This window comes from Solanum pennellii, chromosome 2, assembly GCF_001406875.1.
Source record: "Solanum pennellii chromosome 2, SPENNV200".
NCBI classification, from domain to species: domain Eukaryota; kingdom Viridiplantae; phylum Streptophyta; class Magnoliopsida; order Solanales; family Solanaceae; genus Solanum; species Solanum pennellii.
This window is the reverse complement of record NC_028638.1, coordinates 1,217,240-1,225,020: the sequence shown is the minus strand read 5'-3', so window position 1 is coordinate 1,225,020 and position 7,781 is coordinate 1,217,240.

The window sequence follows — 7,781 nt, the reverse complement described above, 5'->3', positions numbered from 1 at the left end:
TTTGAGAGATAGTAAATTTATTAGATGCAATAAATCAATCGGAATTATTTATCCTTTTTTTTAAAAATAAAAATAAAAATATGCACAACAAATTTTCTTTTAGTTATTGATATGATAAAATTTACAAGCCTATTGACATGATCTCTAGGGGTTTAACATACTAAAATGACAAAGTAAAGAAACAAATCAATTATGACCCTGCTAAAATTAGTTGAACATGATTTCTAAGTGATTTAATAATCAACACATTTAAATAAAATCTATAGGCCTGATTTCTAACTCCAAATGACATATGAATGAATAACACGCCAAATTGGATAAAATTAACTTCAAACAATAATTGGAAAAATTAACTAAATGATTGAGCGAATACGATTTGCTTTATTTATTTATATTTTTATTTTATTTTTTTGTTAGATCTAAAAATTTATTTTATAACATAAACATTTATCACAAAAATTATGAACGTATAGGCATGCTTTTAAACAGAAACAAGTTTGCAATAAAAAATGATTAACACATAATTCCCCCTCCCTAGGTGATCCCCCGAATTGCTTCATATATAAGAGTTGTTTTAGAGTTGTACACATATTGTAATAACAAATGAAAATATACACAATATTAAAATAAACAAAGCTTTGTCTGAAATTTCTTCTAGGCCACTCTTCTTCATCTTGAACTTTAAGTCCAAAACCTGCTAGAATAAGTAAGGTGACACGTATACAATGGAAGAATGATTGTAATGTAAAATAATCATAGAAACCAATTACTCTCATATATACATATATAAACAACACACCTAAGAAATAAAAAGGACAAAACATAGGCATAGACATATTAACACACATAGGGGAAAAGATAAGGAGTGCTTCCTCACAACAAAAATAATAAATGCAAAATAAAAAAATTAAAAATAATAGAATGCTGACTAATAGTATAATGTTATTTAAGAATACTAATCGGTTAATAAGAAAAGAAATAGTAGCAATGAAACAAGTTGATCCAACCTTTACTCGAACAAAAGCAAAGTAGCAAACTAGCACTAGAAAGTTATCGGAAACTTATTTTTTTCAAGAGTAGAAACAGAGCAATGAGAGTGTTAAGAAGTCTAGCTCTTGTGTTGAGAGAGAATAAATGAGTTTAGTGTTAGTTGGGAGAATGTGTTCTTCTCAAATATGTGAATGTAAGTTATAAAAGAATGAACAGGGTCTCTTATATAGTATAAGTGGGAGGAACAAATAAGGAAAAGAAATATTTAAAGAAAATCAATTAATTATCATTTTTTCCTTATTCACAAGAAGGTTCAAATAAGGCAAATTATTTGAATATTTTTTACCAACTATAAGCAAGTAATAAAATAAGAAAAGTAATATATTTCTTTAAATAAAGAGGAGCCAAACTCAGGTAAATATTTAAAATGCTCTTACCAAAAATAAATAAGTAATAATAAAGTTAGAAGGACAATATTATTTTACCTTAAATAATGAAGATCCAAACCAAATCTTTTTAACATATATAAAGAAGTAAGAAATCCAATTAGGAAGAGTAATATAGTTTACCTTAAATAAAGAGGGGCCAAAATCAGAAAAAGAAAATTTAAAAAAAATCATTACCAAATATGAAGAGGTAAGAAATATATTTTCCATAAATAAAGAAGTATGAAAAAAAACTTTATTTACATTCGTTTACCAAATATAAGTTATTTTTACCAAAATAGGAGCAAGTAATAGTTAGCATGCTATAATTAAAAACAATTAGACACAAGGGAATAAAATACTTATATCAATTTACTGCATTACAATTCTCACAGTCAAAGTGAATAAATCAACCAAATTATTTATTTATTTATTTCATACCAAAACAATATGACAAATAAAAAAAATTCGTCCAACTTTAAGTTAAGAGTGAAAAACAAATAGTCATGTTTGCATCTACCGTAAGCAAACTATCAATTAATTTATCATGATTCAAACAAGAAGCAAGACTAATTAACAAGAAGGGATATATAACGGATTACTAAGAGCAAAGATCAGTCAACATACCAATAGCCAAAAATCATTAACAATTGACAACAAAAACATGAACAAGCAATTAAAATCACCAAGATTTATCTTACGCATGAATAACAAACATGAAATGCATTTTTGGATGAAATGAACATTATCAAAACCATACCTGGACGGATCCATAAGGATCCGTCATAAGCTCTTCGAAAGACTTGTCATATTTCACTATTTTCCTTGCGGAATTTATGGCCAACATTGTCACTGTTGGAGATGTTGACCACTGGAGATCCTCGCCTGGATGCTAATGTTGTTGGTTCCTCGACAAGCTGCTGCTCAGAAAAAATGGAGATGAGAGGAGGCGAGGCGGCACTGGGTCTAGCTTCTCGCTGGCGGCTGCTGCTTCCTCGCTGCTAGAGATGCTATTTTCTGCCGGTCGTCGTTCGTTGCTCGCCTGCAAAAAAATGGAGAGAAAGAAGAGGAAGGGAAGGAGAAGGGAAGAAAGAAAAGGGGAAAAGAGAGCGATGAGAACTAAGAGAAGAGGGCTGGCCTGGAGAGAGGAAATTGGATTTGGAGCGGCTGTCCGCTGCTGCTGGTCTTGTCGGAGCTGCTGCATGTCGCTGTTTGTTGCAGCTACAGGTGGTTTCCCGTCGTGTTGTCCCTGCAGGAGAAGAAAAAGTGAGGGAAAACAGAGAGGGGAAACGGGGGAAGGGAGAGGGGAAGAGGGAGACGATTGGAGAGAAGGGAAGAAGGGGGAGAGAAAGAGGGAGAAAGAGGCGGGCAGCAGCTGCTGGCTGGCCGGGGGAAAAAGAAGAGGGGTCGCCAGGGAGAGAGGGAGAGGGGAGGCGGCTGTCGGAAAGAATGGGGAGAGAGAGGGGCTGGCGGCTGATGCTACCAAGGAGAGGGAGGGAGAAGAGAGTGAAAAATTGAAAATCTTCTTAGGTTTAGATCTTTGATAGTTCAAAATAGAGAAAAAGAAGGATTTGTTAGTTATCTCTAGATTGATGTAATAAATAGAATTTATTTCACTACAATAATTGAAAGTCGTTTTATTGTCTAACTCTAAACTCCAAATTGGCAATTAAGGCTTGAATTAATTATTATGCATCACTTACGTGTCGCTTAGCCCTACCTCTGGCTCAACGAGATCCCGTGCAGTTAGGGCGTTTATCTCAAAACAACATATTGCTATTATGATATTATCCTAGCCCCTCTAACTCTTTTCTGTTGATCCTACTGTTTTCCCATTTCCCAAGGTTGATCTGTCCTTCATCCTGGCACATACAAGATCAAAAGGGACCCCCCCTTTCTCCTTCTTCTCAAAGAGCAAGATCCAAAGATAAAGGTAAAATGGTTGACGACACCAATGAAAGGGTAGAAGTTTCTGAGGGAGGACAACTTCAAAATGATCTTGTCCTAAGACTTGAACGCAAGATTCTCGAATTGGAAGAAGAGGTAGCCCACATGAGCGATTTGGCCAAGCTGTCTAACTCTCTTGGAACCCAATTTGGATAAAACATAGACAATCTTCCTCACACTAACCAAACAACCATGCCAAACAATCCTCCAATCAATATATCCCGACCTGAACCCACTCGTCCAAATACCTTTCCACCACCCCACGCCCAAAATACCCAAGTTCCATTCCACCACTATTACCAACAAACAAACCAACCTTCGCAGAAACAACCCCAAAAGCAAATCTCCCATATACTCTTGGAAACAACAACCTCAATCCAATATACGTGGAAACTGCCCCTCTGACTAATGACTTCCATGAATCAGAGTCCCACCAAAAGGACATTTAAATAAAAAACCTGATGAGAGATTATGCAGCTTGACCAAAAGGGTACAACATGTTAAAGGAAACAAGAGGTTAGGAGGATTGAGCTATGAGGATTTGTGCATGCACCCTGATGTAGAACTGCCTGAAGGATACAAGCTTCAAAAATTTGAGATGTTCAATGGCATTGGGATCCCAAAGCCCACCTACGAATGTACTGTGACAAACTTGTAGGGGTGGGAAGAGACGAGAGGATACTCATGAAGTTGTTTATGAGGAGTCTTACTAGGGAGGCCCTAGCATGGTATATTGAGCAAGACTCGCGGAAATGGGTAGAGTGGGTTGAAGCCATATGATGGAGGTCTGAAGCGGCTAGGGCAAGACCCCCTATGGAGGAATATCAGATGAAAGACTACTTCATCCGTGCCCAGGAACCACAATACTATGACCGAATGATGTTGGTGGGTGAAAAGAGTTTCGCTGAAATCATCAAACTAGGCGAAAGAATTGAAGAAGGCATAAAATATGGGACTATCATCAACTTGGAGGATTTAGAAGCAACCAACAAGGCTCTGCAACCTGGTGGAATGACAGAAAATCTAAAGAAAACAGGTTCTGTAATGATGTCTCATGGAAATAAGACCCCTTTGAGGCACAAGACAACAAACCCACCACCATCCCCATACCCTCACACCCCATACCCTCAACATCCCTCAGCTCCACCCCCTATATCTCCCCAACCCATGCCAATATATTACCAAAACACTACCCCTCAATATTTGCATGCCTCATAACCTATCTATAATGTTCAACCAACACACTTCCAAACTCCAACACCCACTCAGACACCAAATTACTGAAACAGACCTCCCTATTAAAGAAGACATACAAAAAATTATACCCCTTTGGCTGAACCCATAACACAACATTATGAAAGACTGAAACAGGATGTGTACGTCTCCCCTATTCCTGCATTACCTGTGGATGTTCGCGCAAAATTGTACGACCCTAACAAGGTCTGCGCCTACCATTCTGGGATGAAGGGTCACACCACACAAGTTTGCAGAGCCCTCAAGGATAAGGTTCAAATGTTGATTGATACAAAAAGCATGCAACTCAAGCATCCTACACCGAATGTTGCGAATAATCCTCTCCCTAACCATCAGGTCAACATGGTGGAAGTTGGTGATGTATGGGATTGGGAAGAATCCATCTAGACCTCGAAACAGAAGAAGCCATGTCTACCACCGCCCAAGCACCGATAATAGTGCAAGGACACGCCCCATTTGAAGTAAAAGTTGCCGCACCCAGACCACCGTTCACTGTCTATAGGGCATCTTCCCCAATACAATGTGATACACATGTTGTACCTTGGGATTACAACAAAAGAGAAATGAAAGTGAAAGAGACAGATATTGCAGCAGGGGTCACCAGATCTTGAAGAATTTACACTTCTAAAATTTTGGTTCAGGGAAGCTCTAGCAAATCCAATGCACCAGTCGTAGAGCTTGAAGATCAGGGTATTTGGAAAAAGGTTCAAGCTAAAGTATACTCTGTCATTGAGCAGTTGAATAAAATCCCATATCAAATATCAATTCTGGCGTTACTACAATCCTCCGAAACTCATCGGAATGCCCTTCTGAAGATCCTTGGTGAAGCTTATGTCCCATCTAACATCACTCATGGAGAGGTATCCGATATGGTGGGGCAGGTCTTTGAGGCTTACAAAATATCTTTTCACAAAGATGAACTGCCACTCGAAGGAACAACCCACAATAAAGCTCTATACATTTCCGTTCAGTATCAGGATAAGGTGATAAACAAAGCATTAGTTGATGCAGGTTCAGGCTTAAGCATAGTCCCTCTGAGCAAACTGACGAGACTGGGCGTGGATAGTGCAAAAATTCAGACATGGAAGATGAATGTGAGGGCATTTGACGGCTCTTAGAGAGGCAAATTTGGAGAGATAACCTTGGATATGCTCTATGGTCCTGTCACTTTCCCAATATCTTTTTAAATCATGGATATCCCTTCGTCATATAACTTATTGTTAGGTCGTCCATGGATTCATATGGCTAGATCGGTCCCATCTACTCTTCACCAATTCTTGAAGTTTGAAAGGGATTACGAAGAGGTTGTAGTCCATGGAAGAAAAGGGCATCCTGTATAAACGATTGAAGGAAGAAAGCATATGGATGGTGAAACGTACCATACAGTGGAGCTTGTTGGTAATATTGAGTTGCAACCTTGGTTCAGCCAAAAAATCATAGATATGATGGTCTGGTTCGGTTTCGAGCTTGGGAAAGGTTTGGGGGCTGAATTGCAAGGCATAGTCGAACCTATACAACCTGTTCGACATTCTACCACTTTTTTCTTGGGATTAAGTACACTACCGAAGAATAGCTCAATTGGCAACCACCTAGAGATGGGTACTACTATCCATTGACGAAACCCATACCGCCATTGCGTCAATCATTTCGATCAGCAGGTTTCATGGGAGGCATTATTGATGAGATCTCAGAAGACTTGAAGGGGTTGTCGCTAACCAAAGAAGAGGGGAAAGTTTGCAACGTCGTGATCAACGTGGAGGAGAAAGGGGGCCCTAGTGGAAGCAAGGAAGCAAAGATCAGCGTCAGCAACTGGACCTCGACTCCATCCAGACCTCGTCGAGCATCTGGCTAAATCCGCTATAAAAATGTTGAATCTGAGACTATGGCATACAATGAGACTGCTCAACTTAACATTAATGACTTAGAAGAAGTCAAAGGCAATGAGGTTCCCGAGGAGTTAATCAAAAGGGTTGAGGAATTCGAGGAAAACCCAATCCACACTTGGTAGAGACCGAAGTGGTGAATTTGGGAAATGCAGAGGTGATACAAGAAACCCGAGTAAGCATCCATATGACAAAAGAAGACAAGAAAGAGTATACCGAGTTTCTCATAGAGAATAAGGATATTTTTGAATGGTCCTACGCAGAAATGACAGGGCTAAGTACTTCAATCGTAGGCCATCGACTGCCCACTGATCCAGCATGTCCTCCAGTAAAACAAAAGCTGAGAAAATACAAGCCCAAGTTGAGTCTGAAAATCAAATAAGAAGTATCAAAGCAATTAGATCCTGGGATCCTCCAAGTTACAGAATACCCAACTTGGCTTGCAAATGTCGTTCCAGTGCCCAAGAAAGACGGCAAGGTCAGATTTTGCGTGGATTACCGGGATCTCAATAACGCTAGCCCTAAGTATAACTTTCCATTACCAAACATACACATACTGATTGATAATTGTTATAGGAATGAAAATCAATCATTTGTGGATTGCTTTGCCTGCTATCATCAAATTAAGATGCACAAAGACGACGCTGAGAAAACCACCTTTATCACGCCGTGGGGTGTCTATAACTACAAGGTGATGCCTTTTTGATTGAAGAACGCTGGGGCTACGTACACGAGGGCGATGACTACTCTGTTTCATGACTTGATCCACAAGGAAATTGAAGTTTATGTGGATGACGTCATCATCAAATCAAAGGAAAGCTCAAATCATCTTGAGGACTTACGGAAATTCTTTGCCAGGCTATGCAAGTACAATCTGAAACTGAATCCGGCGAAATGTGTGTTTGGCGTGCCTGCTGGAATGCTTTTAGGTTTCATTGTCAGTCGTCGAGGTATAGAATTGGACGCATCAAAGATCAAAGCCATTCGTGACCTTCCCCCTCCAAAGAGCAAGAAGGAGGTAATGAGTTACTTAGGGCGACTTAACTACATTAGTCGTTTCATAGCTCAGTCTACTGTCATCTGTGAGCCTATCTTCAATCTATAAAAAAAGGATGTTGCGGTGAAATGGTCAAGTGAATGTTAACAGGCATTTTACAAGATCAAAGACTACCTATCCAATCCTCCTGTGTTGGTTCCACTAGAGTCGGGTAGACCATTACTATTGTATATTTCAGTAATGGATAATGCTTTCAATTGCATCTTGGGACAACACGATGAAACA